The 22093-nt window shown below is 44.8% G+C and overlaps 1 long non-coding RNA gene across 1 annotated transcript in view; it reads left to right on the top strand.

The window, feature by feature from the left end:
• The window catches only part of LOC142929374 (uncharacterized), a 73355-nt gene extending 55007 nt beyond the window's left edge, over positions 1 to 18348 (top strand). Inside the window, exon 2 of the long non-coding RNA XR_012945668.1 lies at positions 16663 to 18348. This is a non-coding gene — a long non-coding RNA (uncharacterized LOC142929374). The remainder of the gene's footprint in view (positions 1 to 16662) is intronic.
• The last annotated feature ends 3745 nt before the right edge of the window (positions 18349 to 22093 follow it).

Below are 22093 nucleotides of genomic sequence, written 5' to 3'. Positions count from 1 at the left end.
CTGCTGTTTATTTGGAGTTTGCGTATCTCTCTCGCATGTTGTCGCTGGCATGGCAAAGTGATGAACATGGAGCTATGATGATGATGATGACGGCGGTGATATTACAATATACAGGGTGGCCCAAAAGTCAGGACACATTGGGTTATGTAATGTATTTGCATTGCTTCATACAATACAATACCGTATATTTCTAACATATTAAGTAATCATTTAAATCCCCTAAAATGGACATTTGACAGCCTCATTGTGTCAATCCACTGCTGAATTTGATGTACGTACGTACGCATTGCATGCTGAACTTCTTTCGCACCGTACGTGGCCAACGGTGCTAATCGGAGGTGCGGGGGAAGGACAACGAACTGAACAGAAGGCCTCCCCACGTCGTGGGGGTTATTTGACCATACTTCACCACGCTGGTCTGAGTGCGGGTTGGTGAAGTTAGGATCGGTTCCGCTATCACTCGCCACTGATGTTAGCCGTGGCTGGGGGTATTAATCAGTCGCGTCGCATGGTTCGTAACGCAGTGCGCTAACCACTGCGCCACAGCTCTCGCCCGCATACCTTACACGTGCACTGCACCCACGTGTTATTTATATACATACAGTACACATATGTATGCAATACATCACACGTATACTCCACAGTACTTTCAAAAAAATATATAAAAAAAGACTATGCTATAATGCAGAGACGATCAATGACTAAGCGAGCGATGTTAATTCCAATGATGATCCAGAAGGGTCAACAGAGGTGACAGTTTAAACAAAAGTTTTATTATAATGCGAAATAAAATAAAAACATTCTGGAATGTCGCATCCCATCACCCTAAGTGAGGACGCGGAAGATGATTGGTTTCACTCATGATGATCATCATCAGTGAACAAAATAAATCACCTGCCGTGGAGTGTGACTCAAAATACCATCAAAAGCGCGTGAATCTCACTGGCCATAGTTGCATGTGCAACGCTGTTGAACTTCTTTCGCACCGTACGTCGCCCAACCGGGGGCCAGCGAGGTTTCCCCTCCGCATTTAAAATCAAAGTATTTGGCTGATAGAAATTTCCACATTGATGATAATTAATAAGTCGCTTCGTCGGGCCCGTCCACTTGTGGCCGGGACTCTCCCGAGTAACGTTCGAGATCCCTGTAAGCTCAGTGGGCCTTAGCTGGTGAAGATAAACAAAAAACCTTAAATAGTTTAGTTTTTTCAACACCGTACATATCCTACTCACGTATGTTACATACATGCATGCATATACATGTTACGTATTACAACATACACACATAATACATACCGCATACATATATCAAAGTGTATGCCAACATCACACATGGGATACTCGGTGGCGTCACGAGGGTTGGTGTCACCCCTCATGGACCTCTGCCCGTACCAGACCGTACAGAATCCTTAGTAATGTTTTTTTTTTGCACGAATGTTACTCGTAAATCGTAATTCCCGTAAATCACTGAATGTAATGGCAATAGTAGTAACATAAACAACTAGCTACATTTAAATTACACCTTTAAATTACAATATATATTTTTTTTAATTTAAAATAATAATAATACATTTCTGCATCAAACACTGCGCACAAATTGTATAGACAGTCATTTCGGTGTCTTCCTCCCCTCTGATTGTGTCACCCGGTGCGGTCCGCACCCCCCGCAGCCCCTAGTGACGCCACTGGGCATACGTACAATCATCATCATCATAATACACATACAGAGCGACACGCAAACACACACACACATCCATAGACATACATACACATACGTACATAATACAAACTGTACATGTAAATATCGATGCATGCCGTATAAATAAAAAAACGTAATACATCACACGTATATTGGACTAAATACATCAATCATAAACACACGTGTATATTATTTACAAATATTATTTACAAATATACACAGTGTACGTAATACTGATTATGCTTGATAGGTACACGAATACACGTGTATCGTACGTGAGATTGTGTATATACATTTACATGCAGTACGTGTGTAATACTGAAACTCAGCAAGACCGGATCAGCTGTCACAGATATTAGCCAAGACCTGGGAATCGAACTCAGCTCACAAGTTTAACGAATTGGGCATTGTCCAAGCCACTGATGCAACCGCTCATCCCCACACACACTCCTGTAATACATATAAAAGACGTAAATACATCACACGTACATACACACGTATGTCATACATACATGCTACACACGATTATTATATACGCATGAGATTAAAATCTTATACATACTACAGTATATAAATACTGTATATCATACATACATACATATGGCGGCTTCATGTGATGCTGCATTTTGACTGCATATATAAAACATCTGAAGGTTGTATGGCGTTGCAATTAGATTTTACATAGAAGCAACGTGGGCTTAATTTTAAAATGTTCCGACTTCTTGGTAGATTACAGTAGAATAGACACGCAGCCTATACAATCGATAGCGAGAAGCGTCATCCGATGTGGTGTGCCGGGTAATATAATTATTTTGTATGGTCGCCCACCCAGGCAAACGCGGCTTAAGTTTAGTCCCGATCTTATATATTTATTGTGTATACAGTATACCACATTACATACATCATACATCCAGACATCATAAGGAAGACAAAGATGCCCCGTATAGCCTTGCACAGACTGTCAGGGCAAGTGCTGTTAGCGAGCACCCTCTGAAGGGCAGCACGGCTCACGCGAGGCGGGGGGGGGGGGTGACCAGCACCACGCCCGGCCGCCTTTGTATTCCCCCGGTACTGATGTTTAGTTTAAGGCTGAGTCGACCTAGGGGATAGGTCCAGGGCCGGCTGCAGATATTCGTCAACGGTGTTGGCCGTGAGCGGGAATTCGACTCGGCTCAACCAGGTTCGTAGCGCAATGCCCGAATCACTACACTGCCGCTCCCCATTCAGACATCATTACACACATGCCAGACATCGTATGTACGTATATGCACTCTACAAACATAAGTGCGTGTTGCGTAAGACCCTTGAAATGTTTTTTATTAACGTCCTAAATTAAGTAAATGCTCATAATTTAGATCCTTTTGTTGATACATTGATGGACGAAGTCTCCCAAATTTCGCGGGGGGAGGTAGTGGGGTTGTTTGACCATACTTCATCACGCTAGTCAGTGCGGGTTGGTGAAGGTGGTGGTGGTGGGATGTTTCAGGGATACTGTATTCGCCGTGGCTGGGAATCGAACTCTAGTTCATGGTCGCTGGGTTCATAGTGATAAAAATATACACGTTTTAAAAAATATATATCTATAACAAATATATATTTTTAAAAAACTTTAACGAAAACATTCAATGGGGAAAAAACATAATTCAAGGGCAGTTCAGGACGCATGCAATACGAATGATAAATGAGCTAAAGGTGGGACGAAGCTGATCACACTTAATTTCTCGTTCGGGTTACACTGCGACCAAGGCCGTAATTATATATATTCAAATATGCTCAAAATGCCCCCCCCCCCCTAATATATTGCTATAAAATAGATTTATGTTTATATGTTTGTGGTTATGGTTGTACTTATTAATCCCTAATCTCTGCCATTACATACAATGAAACAAGAAATAGTAAAAAAGAAAAAAAACAGAGCAATGTAATACAATACACTATTAGACATTATTGTACAAAATAAATAAAAAGTCCATCCAATGTGTTAGTGAATTTTAAAATATTTTAGGCAGGAAATTATTTTTCAAATTTAGACTTTTTTTCTGGGGGGAGACCCCCAGACCCCCTGTAAGATCTGGTCCCCCCCAATGTTGACTCCATGGCTACAGCCTTGACTGCGACAATAACATTCTTAGAAATATATCACGGCACACCGACACAAATGGGCCTATCATCATCCAGCCATGGGCTATCCACTGCTGGAACTAGGATTACCACCGCCACCACTACGTGTGAGCTATTCATAGGAAAAGACTTCGTTTTGGAGGAGGAGGAGGAGGAGGAGAACCACAAAATAAATCCCGGGGGATGCTGCAGCTAAAAGTTAATGAACATTGTAGGGAAGACAAGATTACTTAATTCGCCGTGTTTCCCTAGCAGTTGCGGTTCGACACCGGCTAGCGGCGCGCCGATTAACGCACTGCCCCCGAGTCCATGCGTTGCGCGTGTGGGGAATTATCCAGCAGAGATTTTGGGCGAGATATCGCGATATCATCGCTCAGACTCGACGGGTTAAACGGCATCGCGTGCGCGGTTGTCAAAGTGCCCGTGGCGCTTGCAATTTTGTGCGAGGAAGAGACATCAATCGTGCGCATGGGCAGTATTCAAAGTAGTAATCATAATCGGAAAGTGCATTGATGCTGGAGGAATCCGATGAGCTGTAAAGCTCTTTTTCACAGATGTCCAGACGGGGCGGGTAACAATAAACAGTACAAAAACACGAGTACATAGAAGGTAAACACATCACCCAAGCACAGACAAATACAACACCAAACCATATACCCATCCTCCCAGACAAAGCCCACTGAGGAATTAACGTATTTTCAAAAGTGACCTGGCCACAAATGATAGCTCAACAAAGTGGCTTATCATTTGGACAATCACAGCAGCGAAATGATCTAAATACTCTAAACGCATGTTTATAAATGTGGAAGGAAAAACCGGAGGACCCGGAGAAAAAAATCTACGCAACCATGGGGAGAGAGAGACACGCAATCTTCAAATATACAGCAGCAGGCATCAGGGTCTGGATCGAACCCCCGACCTCCTGTATACCAGGCGAGGTAGTTAACATCTCCTAGCCACCGTGATAATGATAATGAGAGAGAGACACGCAAACTCAAAATAGACAGCAGGCATCAGGGTATGGATCGAACCCCCGACCTCCTGTATACCAGGCGAGGTAGTTAACATCTCCTAGCCACCGTGGATGGGTGTGTTGCAGTAAATCTGTAACTTGCAAGCGAAAAGCAGACCGCGACGTGATATTCATTGCATCAAATGCTTGTGCAATTTGTAAAGGCGCGGTGACACAGACCTATTTCATGTTAAGATTATAATCCCTTGCTCATCATTACGTCATTTTTACTTTGATGTCTCAATTGCGTTACAGAGTCACTCCATGCGGAGTGACGTAATGGAGGGGGGGGTGTCCATTTGGAGGACATCACCTGTTCATGATTATTAATGAGGGGCGGGTCCATGTGGAGGACGTAACCTGTTCATGATTATTAATGAGGGGGGACTGGTGTATGTGGAGTGACGTCACGGGGGTTACACACTGACATTATTGGGTAAATATCGCAGTCAATACGTAATATACTGTAGTGTACTATCGTTACGTTTCAAGCCGCGCAACAACGAGGGTTTGGTTGATGCCTTTTGTTCCCTGTGACGGGAGGTTTTATTTGTGCATCACTGCTTCATCATTACGTCATTTTTACTTTGATGTCTCAATTGCTATCTAGCAGTGATGCACAAACAACAAGCAACTCGTATTCACGCTATCTCTCTGGTTTCTGTGTGTGTTCAAACTCGATTCGAAGCTTTCGCGACTGCAGGAATTATTCTTTGGTTATTTGGGTAGAGTCACGTGGAAAGAAATGTAATAAAAAATAGAATACGACGTTTCGATTGCAACACAAGAAACCATCATCAGGTACAAATGAGTGAGAAAACAAACACAGTAAACGTGGAAATATAATGCAATACAACACAGAGAGTCGGCCAACACAACAGTCAACACCCCACCTGGTTGATTAACGTTCTTCCAGAGATTGCTAAATTTGAGAGAGAGAGACAAAACACAGACACATAGGCACACAGACAGACACACAAGCAGAGAGAGACTCACACAGAGACAGAGAGAGACACACACATAGGCACACAGACAGACACACAAGCAGAGAGAGACTCACACAGAGACAAACAGAGAGAGACACACACATAGACACACAGAAAGACACACAAGCAGAGAGAGACTCACACAGAGACAAACAGAGAGAAACACACACATAGACACACAGACAGACACACAAGCAGAGAGAGACTCACACAGAGACAAACAGAGAAAAACACACACATAGGCACACAGAAAGACACACAAGCAGAGAGAGACTCAGACAGAGACAAACAGAAAGAAACACACACATAGACACACAGACAGACACACAAGCAGAGAGAGAGACTCACACAGAGACAACAGAGAGAGACACACACATAGACACACAGACAGACACACAAGCAGAGAGAGACTCACACAGAGACAAACAGAGAGAAACACACACATAGGCACACAGAAAGACACACAAGCAGAGAGAGACTCAGACAGAGACAAACAGAGAGAAACACACACATAGACACACAGACAGACACACAAGCAGAGAGAGACTCAGACAGAGACAAACAGAGAGAGACACACAAATAGGCACACAGAAAGACACACAAGCAGAGAGAGACTCAGACAGAGACAAACAGAGAGAGACACACATAGACACACAGACAGACACACAAGCAGAGAGAGACTCACACAGAGACAAACAGAGAGAGACACACACAGACACACAGATAGACACACAAGCAGAGAGAGACTCAGACAGAGACAAACAGAGAGACACACACATAGACACACAGACAGACACACAAGCAGAGAGAGACTCAGACAGAGACAAACAGAGAGAGACACACACATAGGCACACAGGCAGACACACAAGCAGAGAGAGACTCACACAGAGACAAACAGAGAGAAACACACACATAGACACACAGACAGACACACAAGCAGAGAGAGACTCAGACAGAGACAAACAGAGAGAGACACACACATAGGCACACAGGCAGACACACAAGCAGAGAGAGACTCACACAGAGACAAACAGAGAGAAACACACACATAGACACACAGACAGACACACAAGCAGAGAGAGACTCAGACAGAGACAAACAGAGAGAAACACACACATAGGCACACAGAAAGACACACAAGCAGAGAGAGACTCAGACAGAGACAAACAGAGAGAGACACACACATAGACACACAGAAAGACACACAAGCAGAGAGAGACTCACACAGAGACAAACAGAGAGAGACACACACATAGACACACAGACAGACACACAAGCAGAGAGAGACTCACACAGAGACAAACAGAGAGAGACACACACATAGACACACAGAAAGACACACAAGCAGAGAGAGACTCAGACAGAGACAAACAGAGAGACACACACATAGACACACAGACAGACACACAAGCAGAGAGAGAGACTCACACAGAGACAACAGAGAGAGACACACACATAGACACACAGACAGACACACAAGCAGAGAGAGACTCACACAGAGACAAACAGAGAGAAACACACACATAGGCACACAGAAAGACACACAAGCAGAGAGAGACTCAGACAGAGACAAACAGAGAGAAACACACACATAGACACACAGACAGACACACAAGCAGAGAGAGACTCAGACAGAGACAAACAGAGAGAGACACACACATAGGCACACAGACAGACACACAAGCAGAGAGAGACTCAGACAGAGACAAACAGAGAGAGACACACACATAGACACACAGAAAGACACACAAGCAGAGAGAGACTCAGACAGAGACAAAGAGAGAGAGACACACATAGACACACAGACAGACACACAAGCAGAGAGAGACTCACACAGAGACAAACAGAGAGAGACACACACAGACACACAGATAGACACACAAGCAGAGAGAGACTCAGACAGAGACAAACAGAGAGACACACACATAGACACACAGACAGACACACAAGCAGAGAGAGACTCAGACAGAGACAAACAGAGAGAGACACACACATAGGCACACAGGCAGACACACAAGCAGAGAGAGACTCACACAGAGACAAACAGAGAGAAACACACACATAGACACACAGACAGACACACAAGCAGAGAGAGACTCAGACAGAGACAAACAGAGAGAGACACACACATAGGCACACAGGCAGACACACAAGCAGAGAGAGACTCACACAGAGACAAACAGAGAGAAACACACACATAGACACACAGACAGACACACAAGCAGAGAGAGACTCAGACAGAGACAAACAGAGAGAAACACACATAGGCACACAGAAAGACAACGTCTCTGTGGTGAGACCTTAAATAGAGATAGAGGGGGTGGGGCAGAGGGGGAGTTGTGTGGAATTCCTGCCCATAGCGGCCGGAGGAGAGAATGAGCCCATACACAAGCACGGAACAAGCACGGTAGAAATACAATTTAGTAAAATTAGCCACTGCGTGTTGAAACCGTTACAGAGTGTGCTTGTACTGCACCAGTGCGGCCGAAATTATACACGTGGAGAGTCAGATGTGTGCTAAATGTGCTTAATTATTGTTACATTATACATTATTGTGTTTTTCAGTGTAGGCTTGCAAAGAAAATACAAAGATGCCTCTAATAGCCTTTAACAGACTGTTGGGGAAAGGGAAAATAGCGAGCAGCACGGATGAAGGCCGGATCGACACACGTGCGGGGGTGGATGGCCAGCACCACGCCCGGACGCCTTTGTCTCCCCCAGTGCTCGATGTTTAAAAAAAAAAGTTTTACGCCCCGCACTTGGTACTCATTTAAGGCTAAGTCCACCTAGACGTCACCGGAGTTGGCCGTGAGCGGGAACCGAACTGGGGTGGGCCGGGTTCGTTGCGCGCTAACCACTGCGCCACCGCTCTCCAATCAATATATACACGTACATATATGCGCGCACACAAACACATTATATATTACATATAGACATGGGTATTCTATGTACACATACAACTACACACACAGCTTCATTATTCTATATGCATACATATATACAACTGATCTATGTATACACATATATGTACAATTATTTATATACTTACATACAAACTAATATACACAAAACAAAGACAAAGATCGCCCGTATAGCCTTGCCAGACTGTTTGCGAGCGCCTATGAAGGCCGAAACGGCACACGATTCGGTGGGTGGCTAAAACTACGCTCGGCCGCCTTTGTCTCCCTAGTGGCAATTCTTTCCGCACCAGGTACTCATTTGAGGCCGAGTCGACCTAGGGGGGAGGCCCAGGACCGGTTCAGAGATAATCGTCGCTGGTGTCGGTGGCCGGTGAGCAGGAATCGAACTCGGGCCGCCGAGCTCGGCGCGCAGCGCGCTGACCGCTACACTACCGCTCCCCACTAAGATACACAACAAAGACAAAGATCCTCCCCATAGCCTTCAACAGACTGTTGGGGCAAGTGCTGTTATGTAGGCCGGGACGACACAAGCACATTCACAAACAACGAATATATAAACACAAATAAATATATACAGCCATTCTACATACACGGATATGCTGTGCACGTATAACCAACTATATGCACACACACACACCGATAATGTATATACACCTAATCTCTACCGCTATGCTGTACACAAATATACAATATATACACAACTAGGCTCATACACACACCTATTATACACACACATATATGCACTAAATCATTATATTGACACGTACATTTTAATTGTGCAGATATGTATATAGTACAGTATTCTATATATGTACATACACAACTCGTCATACATATATACAATTTATATACACAAGGATACACGCAGCATCATTATGTTTACAAAGACATACACACATCATATATGCACAGAAATATTCAACGTGTACATGTAACGACAAAGATCTCCTATAACAGCACTGATCCTAACAGACTTTTGGGACAAGTGCTGTGAGCGAGTACACTTAGATGTATACACACACACACACCTGCGTATAAACAGAAATGTATTTTGTACACCCCCCAAATTAATAATAATTATATACTGCATGTGTTTGGGTGCGTGGAGTGGTGGCGCAGTGGTGAGCGCGCTGAACTCTCAACCTGGCTCACGTGAATTCGATTCCCGTTCACGGCTAACATCAGTGGCGAGTGATATCTGAACCGGTCCCGGGTTCCTGCCCAACCCCAGTCATCCTCGCGGCAGCGACTTTTGGTCTCCTTCCACTCCCTTCCCCGACACCTCCGATTAACCACGGTTGGCTACGTACGGTGCGAAAGAAGTTCAACATAAACCCATCATCACGCGACCTTCGGTCGTCATCCTCGGCGCAGCAGCGGCGGCTTCAGGCTGCTGACCACCGAACAACGACGGCGGTGGTGACCGCACCGTGCAGCGATTTCAGATGCGCCTCTGCGGCCGTCTGGAACGCTCTTCCTGCCGATGTTAAGAAGCCACTGGGAGCTGTGGACTTTCAAATCGCCCAGGTTGGAAACTCATTTTTTTCAGAACTGCTCTTTGTGTTTTAGTTTGTTGTCCTTTCCCCCCCCCCCGCACCTCCGATTAAGCACGGTTGGCTATGTACGGTGCGAAAGAAGTTCAACATACATACATACACCCCTAACCCATTTTGTCAAAAACCGGAAGTGATCAGAGTGGTCAAGTATGGTTAGAGAACCAACATGACGGCATGGAGCAGGGTTTGCAATTGGCCGATAGCTGTAAATTATCATGTATATACAGACAGAATGAATCAGTATGTCACGTGTGTATAAAACAACATTTATCCTTCATTCAATATTGCTCTGCAAGTGCGCATTTGACAATAGTTCCAAGGAAGCATTCACTAATCTCTCTACACACACTGAATAAACAATTCAATGAACATATTCTTTGCTCTTTCGGTAAAGTCACGTTGAAGGGAAACAATAAAATAATAAAATATATATAAAACATAAAAAATTCTCACGACGTTCCGACCATAACACAAACGGTCGTGTTATGGTCGAAACGTCGTGAGAATTTTTATTGTTTTATATATTTTATTATTTTATTGTTTCCCTTCAACGTGACTTTACCGAAAGAGCTAAGAATATGAATTACTGCAGTCACGAAAGATTTAAATCAAAATTCAATGAACACTCAAACAGTTGAGTTTCACTTTCGCATACTGTACACACATAAACAGTACAGTGCTGTACAAGCAAGGGTTGTGGAGCGGTGGTGCAGTGGTTGGCGCACTGTACTGTGAACCCGGCTAACCCTACTTCGATTAACCGACCCCGGCTCACATCAGTGGCGAGTGACATCAGTACCGGCCTTGCTTGCACTTCGCCTTCAACCAAACAGCACTTGCCAACGTGGTGAAGTATGGTCAAGCAATTCCCTCCCACCACATCGGGAGGTCCTCAACTGTTGCTGGATTGAGCAAAAAAATATCTATAATCAATAATATTCTTTTGGGCTTTCGGTAAAGTCACGTAGATAGGTTCAAAGAAAATAACAAAAATAACAAAAAAACGACGACGTTTTAAAAAAGTTTTTTTCTTTGAACCTATCTTCGTGACTTTACCGAAAGACCCAAAGAATATGAATTCCTGCAGTCACGAAAGCTTTAAGTCAACATATAATCAATAATTTTGATACGGTGATATGACGGTTGGCATTGCCCAAGGGTGGCGCGTTAACCGAGTTTTATTATTATTGTTGTGAATGGGGTTCGAATGCGGCAGGCCGCCCTGGTAAACACTGCGGGTGAATCGACCGTAAGACAACGCTTCACGTCGGACCTTCAAGATCCCGCGAATCTATTCCGAGGAGAAGTATAGGCCATTGTGTGTCGGCGTCGCGGTGAAAATGTTGTCAAATTTGAAGAAAAAATACATTTCTTAATTGGGAAACGCATAGACAGTTGCGAAAACCCGGCAGGAACTCTCCTGGAAATGTCTTCGGTCTCAGCGAGACTTTCTCCTGTGTGAGCAAGCGTCGTGAAAATAATTATAATCAGGTGCACTAATTGAATTACAATTACGCACCACGTCATTAATTCCGCCTGTTTCTGTATAGAATTGAAGGCGGCATTGCGTTAAGCACCGCGATGTTGCAACGTAATTAATCCTACTGAAAAGAGCTTCGTAGCTCATCGGATTCCTCCAGCATAAATAAAGATTCTGATTCTGAATTATGGAATGGCTCTTCTCGCGACGTGACGGTGAATATACAAAGACAAAGGTCCCCCGTATAGCTTGTACCAGACGGCTGGGGCAAGTGCTGTTTGCGAGCACCTATGTAGGCCGGAACGCGACAGACGAAGGGGGTGTGTGGCGAGCACCACGCTCGGCCGCCTTCGTCTCCTTCGGGGCGGTGTTCACACATTGCGCCAGGTATGGTACTTATTTGAGGCTGAGCCGTCCTAGGGGAGGACCAGGACCGGTTGGTGACCGTGAGGGGGAATTGAACTCTGGTCGCCGGGTTCGTAGCGCCGCGTGCTAGCCGCTACACTACCGCTCCCCAATGAATCTACACACACTTTTGTTGTATCGAGTACAATTGTGACTAATATAAACCATACCCGTCGACTCCTCATCAGCGCCAAGATTATAACAGACCCATTCAGATCCTTATTGGTCACCCCGTGCCCCTTATAAATCTCAACGTCCATCCTACAAAGACCTATCACAAGGGAGAAACACAAACACATAGACAACACAAAATTGGTGTTGCCTGCATTGAAACGACTGTTGGCCGTATGGACCTGAAAACTCAATTTCTTTGTACAGGAATACGGGTTAAACCGTATGGGTTGACAGGTTTTCTATATCTATGTATCTCTATGGGTCTCTATGTATCTATATGGGTCTCCATGTATCTCTATGGGTCTCTATGTATCTCTATGGGTCTCTATCTCTATCGGTCTCTGTCTATATCATACCTGTGAACCTCTTATCAATGCCTACCCTATTACAGACCAATGGAGACCTTATCGGTCGCCCCGTGTCACGTCCTAAATACATGTCAACGTTCATCCTACAAAGTCCCATCACAAGGAAGACGCACACACAAACACACAGACACAAACAATCGTTTTTGTTGTTGCCCGAATGGACCTCGAAACTCAATTTCCCTGGACAAGGGGAGCGACGTATGGGTTGACAGCGATGGCGATGTTGTCATGTAAACATGGAACGTTGGGCTAACGTTGGGCCAACAGTTCCAACCGCATGCGAACGTCGACCCAACGTTGAGACGTTTAATGGGCCCGCGTCTCTCTCTGTTTCTGCCCGCGACGCTTTTCGTGTCTCCATCTGCAAATTATTGGCGCCCCCTACAGATTTGTGACGTTAACGACCGCTGTCGTGAATGATAATATACACCGCTTCATAAGGATAGGGTTTTTTGTACTCTTTATGGCAATAAAACACGTTGTTAAGCTATTCAAACACCAAATAGATACCTTTCGCAAGGAATCGAGTCTGCATTAGCCGCACGAACTTGTGGTGGACATGCAGATAACAACATGGCACTGATAATAATTATTAGAGACTTACATTTTGATTTAAAGCTTTCGTGACTGCAGGGATTCATATTCTTAGTTCTTTCGGTAAAGTCACGTAGAAGGGAAACAATAAAATAATACAAATATAAAACAATAAAATTCTCACGACGTTTCGACTGCAACACAAGCAATCATCATCAGGTGTGAAAACCACAACAAGAAAATTTGAAAAAAGTGTCGGTTATTTTTTAGTTTATTGTTTCCCGTCTACGTGGTGACTTTACCGAAAGAACCAAGAATATGAATCCCTGCAGTCACGAAAGCTTTACATCAAAATTTAACGCCACACGTGTCGGAGCATTGATAGCTCCCGGTTGAGCGGCTACAACATGGGACCTTTTTGCCTGTAGCATACCGGTTTTTTAGATATATATTATGTAATATATAAAAGGCAAAGTTGTGATTATGTGTGTGTCTGTTCAAAATGTTTAGCGTACTTCCCGACATGCAACAAATTTGAAATTTGCCATGTGGGTACTTTCCAGACTGTACACCATGCAAACATAAAAATACACTTTTTGGGGGGGGGGGGTAGGAGCTCAATAAAGCATTTATATTTTGCACGGCAAGTGAGCTGTAACGTCAAATCTGTCACGTGACCCGCGCATGTGGAAGCGTAACGCAGTGTAGTGTAGCGGTTAGCGCGCCGCGCTACGAACCCGGCGACCCGGTCACCCGAGTTCGATTCCCGCTCACGGCCTCCACCGGTGACGATTATTTCAACCGCTCCTGGGCCTCGCCTAGGTCGACTCAGCCTCAAACCAGTAACTGCTGTGGTGTGTGAACATCGCCACTGGGGAGACAAAGGCGGCCGCGCGTGGTGGATTTAAGTCCCGGGCTAAGCCGGGTAGTACAGCTAAGTATATTATGTATTATTCATAAAGTTGTATATATAATCAGTAAGTAATAACAGTGATTGAGAATGTGATATTTCACGGTTTGAGTACAAACCCAAACATTTGCGACTGGGCCACATTTTGACACGAAGACGCGCGTCTAACGTTGCCTATGCACGGGCGGCACGAAATAAGGCGAGGAACACGCCCGTCTTTGATGTTTACTGAACAAAGAGAAAGATCCCCCGTGTAGGCAGAGTGTTCATGGTGCAGCGTGCATGGTGTTAATTATGCAGCGTGTAGGGTGTTCATTGTGCAGCGTGTAGGGTGTTCATGGTGCAGCGTGCATGGTGTTCATTGTGCAGCGTGTAGGGTGTTCATGGTGCAGTGTGTAGGGTGTTCATGGTGCAGTGTGTAGGGTGTTCATGGTGCAGCATGTAGGGTGTTCATTGTGCAGCGTGTAGGGTGTTCATTGTGCAGCGTGCATGGTGTTCATTGTGCAGCGTGTAGGGTGTTCATGGTGCAGTGTGTAGGGTGTTCATTGTGCAGCATGTAGGGTGTTCATTGTGCAGCGTGTAGGGTGTTCATGGTGCAGCATGTAGGGTGTTCATGGTGCAGCGTGTAGTGTGTTCATTGTGCAGTGTGTAGGGTGTTCATTGTGCAGCGTGCAAGGTGTTCATGGTGCAGCATGAAGGGTGTTCATTGGTGCAGCATGTAGGGTGTTCATTGTGCAGCATGTAGGGTGTTCATGGTGCAGTGTGTAGGGTGTTCATTGTGCAGCATGTAGGGTGTTCATTGTGCAGCGTGTAGGGTGTTCATGGTGCAGCATGTAGGGTGTTCATGGTGCAGCGTGTAGTGTGTTCATTGTGCAGTGTGTAGGGTGTTCATTGTGCAGCGTGCAAGGTGTTCATGGTGCAGCATGAAGGGTGTTCATTGGTGCAGCATGTAGGGTGTTCATTGTGCAGCATGTAGGGTGTTCATGGTGCAGCATGTAGGGTGTTCATGGTGCAGTGTGTAGTGTGTTCATTGTGCAGCGTGCAGGGTGTTCATTGTGCAGCATGTAGGGTGTTCATTGTGCAGCGTGTAGTGTGTTCATTGTGCAGTGTGTAGGGTGTTCATGGTGCAGCATGTAGGGTGTTCATGGTGCAGCATGTAGGGTGTTCATGGTGCAGCATGTAGGGTGTTCATGGTGCAGCGTGTAGTGTGTTCATTGTGCAGTGTGTAGGGTGTTCATTGTGCAGCGTGCAGGGTGTTCATTTGTGCAGCGTGTAGGGTGTTCATTGTGCAGTGTGTAGGGTGTTCATTGTGCAGCGTGTAGGGTGTTCATTTTGCAGCGTGCAGGGTGTTCATTGTGCAGTGTGTAGGGTGTTCATGGTGCAGTGTGTAGGGTGTTCATAGTGCAGTGTGTGGGGTGTTCATGGTGCAGCGTGTAGGGTGTTCATGGTGCAGTGTGTAGGGTGTTCATGGTGCAGTGTGTAGGGTGTTCATGGTGCAGTGTGTAGGGTGTTCATTTGTGCAGCGTGTAGGGTGTTCATGGTGCAGTGTGTAGGGTGTTCATGGTGCAGTGTGTAGGGTGTTCATGGTGCAGTGTGTGGGGTGTTCATGGTGCAGCGTGCAGGGTGTCCATTCTGCAGCGGTCTATGACGATGTTATTGTGAAGGGCGCGATATTAATTAATACCGTTTGATTGATTGGTTTAATTATTATCAGAGCTCATAACGTGGCCAACAGTTATGTGCGGACACCAAATTCGCCGCCATGGCTTTGCTTTGTGGCGCAGTCATTGGTGACCGGACTGAGACCCATCAACTCTCAACCTACCCTTGAGGACCCCACGGTTTGCTTTGTAAGAATCTGAAACCTGGAGTCGAACTCAGGTCCTGAGCGGTGCCAAGATTAGCAGTCTGATGTCGGAGTCACCCAATCACCTCCCGAAAATGTATTTACAACAACAACAACAAAACCCCTCCATAAGCACATTGGTTTGGCCATGTATGTTTGTTGCAGTACGGACTTAGACTGATGACCTTAATCTTAGTTGTCTTGTGGTTGTTGTTGTTTGACTTGCATCCCACTGGGATTTTTGCACACAGCGTTGGTGTACGGTGCTTTTTTCTGGAATATTTTGCTGTTTTTTCCTGGATTTTCTGTTTGCACATGCACAAAGTCACTTTAAGATGTTTTCTTGTTCATGTTTTATTTTTTTTGTTTGTTGCGGTTGCACCGGATTCAAGAGCCGAATGGCTCACAGGGCTATGCCAAATAAATGAAACTGAAAAACTAAAACATTCGTCAACAACTCAAGCCTTTTAATGCACCACAGCCTTCAATGGGCTGTAGGGATAAACGCTGTGATTTGCGAGAATCACAAATGTCCGGGTGCTAAAAATAAAAAAAACGTAGCACGTAAAAAAAAGTGTTGTTTTGGGTTTTTGTGTGCTTTTTGCACCACCGCAAGGTGTCACCAAATAATTCATTTACGCTAATTGCAGGTCACGAGGGCCTTCTCCGCGAGAGGGCGTACGAGGCCACGCGCGAACAAAACCTCCTCCTCCTTCGGTACGAAGAGGGTGAGAGTCGAGAGACTCCCAGGAAGGAGAGGAGGCGCACACGCAGACGTGAGTCATCAGAACGTCACTCGCGCACGTGGCCTTCGTGAGTAAGGGGAAAATTAAGCCACATGAGTGGGATTGTGGCCTTGCAGACCAAGCTAAGGATCATATAGTAAACCCATAGAGATACCATAGATAACCACAGAGATACATTGAGACATATAGACCCATAGAGACCTATAGAGATACATTGAGACCTATAGACCCATAGAGACCCATAGGGATACATTCAATAAAAGCCATATGATTGCGGTCTTGCAACTCAATCTAAGAATCATATAATAAAGCCATATAGATAGAGATACCCATAAAGATACATAGAGATACATTGAGACCTAGAGACTCATAGAGACCCATAGAGATACATTGAGACCTAGAGACTCATAGAGACCCATAGAGATACATTGAGACCTATAGACTCATAGAGACCCATAGAGATACATTGAGACCTATAGACTCATAGAGACCCATAGATATACATTGAGACCTAGAGACTCATAGAGACCCAAAGAGATACATTGAGACCTAGAGACTCATAGAGACCCATAGAGATACATTGAGACCTATAGACTTATAGAGACCCATAGAGATACATTGAGACCTAGAGACTCATAGAGACCCATAGAGAGACATTGAGACCTATAGACTCATAGAGACCCATAGAGATACATTGAGACCTATAGACTCATAGAGAACCATAGATATACATTGAGACCTAGAGACTCATAGAGACCCAAAGAGATACATTGAGACCTAGAGACTCATAGAGACCCATAGAGATACATTGAGACCTATAGACTTATAGAGACCCATAGAGATACATTGAGACCTAGAGACTCATAGAGACCCATAGAGAGACATTGAGACCTATAGACTCATAGAGACCCATAGAGATACATTGAGACCTATAGACTCATAGAGAACCATAGATATACATTGAGACCTAGAGACTTATAGAGACCCATAGAGATAAATTGAGACATATAGACTCATAGAGACCCATAGAGATATATTGAGACCTATAGACTCATAGAGACCCATAGAGATACATTGAGACCTATAGACTCATAGAGACCCATAGATATACATTGAGACATATAGACTCATAGAGACCCATAGAGATATATTGAGACCTATAGACTCATAGAGACCCATAGAGATACATTAAAGACAAGCCAGAGTAGTGCGGTCTTGCAACCCAAGCTAAGAATCACAAAGTAAACCCATATAGATACGTAGAGACCTATAGAGATCCATAGAGGTACATAGAGACCCATAGAGACACATAGACACCCATAGAGACACATAGAGACCCATCGTGGTTGTCTTTTGGGAGGAAAAAAAAACGACCACCAAGCACATAGGAACATGGAATTTCCACCGCTCAGCGTGCAGCGATCAGAATCAATAATTGATTATTTTTGTCTTGTTTTTTTTTACCATCTCGTTCGTATTGTTTCTCTGTCTCGTCTGTACTTGTATTCAGTTCTTTACCTCGAGCGTCTCATGAGCAATGAATGTTCACATGATTCGCCAGACATCGAGAATAAAAACAACATTCTTGTTCGCGGGATTCTACGCGTGCTTTGTGAGCCGTAACAATCGGAGCTGGTAAAGCTGCTACAGAGGCAGCGGTTAGCGGATCATGCAGAGATGGCGACACGGTGTCCATAGGAGTCAGTAGAGCAAGTAAGTGGCTACCCTTTATTCGTGAAAATAATTATTTGATGGTGCTAAATCGCGCAAAAAACTCAACGCATTCTTCAATAACACTGTGGCCTTGAAAGGAAAAAAAGTACTCAGTAGGCGACGTTTCGGGTAATGGCCCTTCTTAACAGCACAGATCAGAGATGGAGACACGGTTTCCGTGATACCCTTCTACCACATGTGCTATGTTCGACCAAATCCCATTGGTATTAGGGATTGCTCATTGCCCAATACAATTAGGGTTTGCTCATATCCCAATACAATTAGGGTTTGCTCATATCCCAATACTCTTAGGGATTGCTCATCCCAATACTATCAGGGGTTGCTCGTAGCCCAATACTATTAGGGATTGCTAATATCCCAATACTATTAGGGGTTGCTCGTAGCCCAATACTATTAGGGCTTGCTCATACCCCAATACTATTAGGGGTTGCTCATAGCCCAATACTCTTAGGGGTTGCTCATATCCCAATACTATTAGGGGTTGCTCATATCCCAATACTATTAGGGGTTGCTCATATCCCAATACTATTAGGGGTTGCTCATATCCCAATACTATTAGGGATTGCTCATATCCCAATACTATTAGGGGTTGCTCATATCCCAATACTATTAGGGGTTGCTCATATCCCAATACTATTAGGGGTTGCTCATATCCCAATACTATTAGGGGTTGCTCATATCCCAATACTATTAGGGGTTGCTCATATCCCAATACTATTAGGGGTTGCTCATATCCCAATACTATTAGGGGTTGCTCATATCCCAATACTATTAGGGGTTGGCAGTGCTATTTGGTATTCGCAGTAGAGGGCGCCGTAGAGTCAAAGTACCAATAAAATATTGTGTTGTATTGTGTTTATTGTGTTGTATTGTATTGTGTTGTATTGTGTTGTATTGTATTGTGTTGTATTGTGTTGTATTGTGTTGTATCATATTGTGTTGTATTGTGTTGTGTTGTATTGTGTTGTATTGTGTTGTATTGTGTTGTATTGTATTGTGTTGTATTGTGTTGTATTATATTGTGTTGTATTGTGTTGTATTGTGCTGTATTATATTGTGTTGTATTGTGTTGTATTGTATTGTATTGTGTTGTATTGTATTGTGTTGTATTGTATTGTGTTGTATTGTGTTGTATTGTATTGTGTTGTATTGTGTTGTATTGTATTGTGTTGTATTGTGTTGTATTGTGCTGTATTGTGTTGTATTGTGTTGTATTGTGTTGTATTGTGTTGTATTATATTGTGTTGTATTGTGTTGTATTGTGTTGCATTGTGTTGTATTGTGCTGTATTGTGTTGTATTGTATTGTGTTGTATTGTGTTGTATTGTATTGTGTTGTATTGTGTTGTATTGTGTTGTATTGTGTTGTATTGTATTGTGTTGTATTGTGTTTTATTGTATTGTGCTGTGTTGTATTGTGTTGTGTTGTATTATATTGTGTTGTATTGTGTTGTATTGTGTTGTATTGTATTGTGTTGTATTGTGTTGTATTGTGTTGTGTTAGCACCCCGATTTACATCGTGACCCAAACTCGCTTCCCCCTACCGCCTCCAAGAAAGCACATATACATGCCCGTCTGAAGTTTGCCAATGAACATCTGAAAGATTCAGAGGACAACTGGGTGAAAGTGATGTGGTCAGATGAGACCAAAATGGAGCTCTTTGGCATCAACTCAACTCGCTGTGTTTGGAGGAGGAGGAATGCTGCCTATGACCCCAAGAACACCATCCCCACCGTCAAACATGGAGGTGGAAACATTATGCTTTGGGGGTGTTTTTCTGCTAAGGGGACAGGACAACTTCACCGCATCAAAGGGACGATGGACGGGGCCATGTACCGTCAAATCTTGGGTGAGAACCTCCTTCCCTCAGCCAGGGCATTGAAAATGGGTCGTGGATGGGTATTCCAGCATGACAATGACCCAAAACACACGGCCAAGGCAACAAAGGAGTGGCTCAAGAAGAAGCACATTAAGGTCCTGAAGTAGCCTAGCCAGTCTCCAGACCTTAATCCCATAGAAAATATGTGGAGGGAGCTGAAGGTTCGAGTTGCCAAACGTCAGCCTCGAAACCTTAATGACTTGGAGATGATCTGTAAAGAGGAGTGGGACAAAATCCCTCCTGAGATGTGTGAAAACCTGGTGGCCAACTACAAGAAACGTCTGATCTCTGTGATTGCCAACAAGGGTTTTGCCACCAAGTACTAAGTCATGTTTTGCAGAGGGGTCAAATACTTATTTCCCTCATTAAAATGCAAATCAATTTATAACATTTTTGACATGCGTTTTTCTGGATTTTGTTGTTGTTATTCTGTCTCTCACTGTTCAAATAAACCTACCATTAAAATTATAGACTGATCATTTCGTCGTCAGTGAGCAAACGTACAAAATCAGCAGGGGATCAAATACTTTTCTCTCTCACTGTATTGACATATCACGGCAAGCATGGTTCGTGGCGCAAGGCGATAACCGCTGTGTCGCCGCTCCCCACACCACCAACACCATCACCAGCACTTCCTCCTGCACCACCTCCACCACCATCACCACTTCCTCCTGCAACACCACCACCACCACCACCACCTCCACCACCAACACCATCATCACCACTTCCTCCTGTACCACCTCCATCACCAACACCACCATCACCACTTCCTCCTGCATCACCACCACCAACACCACCACCACTACCACCACCAACACCATCATCACCACTTCCTCCTGCAACACCACCACCATCTGCACAATAACCTCCAACACCATCATCACCACGATCAGTTCCTAAATCACCACCACACCATCATCATCAATATCACCTCCACCACCATCACCACCATCACCACCACAATCACCTCCTCTTCCACCATCAAAATCACAGCCGCCACAATCATCATCATCATCGTCTTCTCCTCCACCACAATTAGCACCTCCTCCATCACGAACATACCATCATCACCACCACTACCACCACCACCACATCACGAACCACTACCTCGTCCTCCACCAGCACCACAAGCACCATCAAGACCACCCACCAGCACCATCACCAGCACCACCACCAACCACCACCAGCACAACCACCAACCACCACCACCAAGTCTCCACCTCCAAACCTTCCGTACACCCCCCCTCGCCCCCCGCTCCCAGTCGCCGCGGGGCGTGAACCCGTCCGGCCACGAGGTTTCGCGAGTCACAGTCGCAGAGTTTTGTAGTGGCGATAGCGGCCGCCTTCACCACAGGGCGCGTTCGTGGTGGTTGGTTTAGGTTGGTGGTGGTTGTAGAGCGGAAGCTGAGCTAGATAGGTGATCTCAATCCATCAATTAACCCTCCCCACCGCCCCCCCCCCCCTATATTGCTGGCGTTTGTGGAATCGATTCAAACCCCCCCTAGTAGGGTTTTTTGTTTTGTTTTTAAGTGCAACAAAACAAACAGCAGTCGCGACTTGTTAGGTCGGTAAGGTATGCGACACGGCGCACGTGCGTAATGCGACATGCGCACGGCTGTCTGCGGCGATGTATACTGTCGGCTGGCGGAGAGAACGCGGGGAGTTTTGCGGGAGATGAGGAGCGCGCATTGAGTCGGCCGACGAGGCGCGCGGATGGGACGC

The sequence above is a fragment of the Petromyzon marinus genome, chromosome 30 (assembly GCF_048934315.1).
Source record: "Petromyzon marinus isolate PM22_M1 ecotype Great Lakes invasive population chromosome 30, UKy_Petmar_22M1.pri1.0, whole genome shotgun sequence".
NCBI lineage: Eukaryota > Metazoa > Chordata > Hyperoartia > Petromyzontiformes > Petromyzontidae > Petromyzon > Petromyzon marinus.
This window is presented reverse-complemented; position numbering and strand designations above follow the sequence as displayed.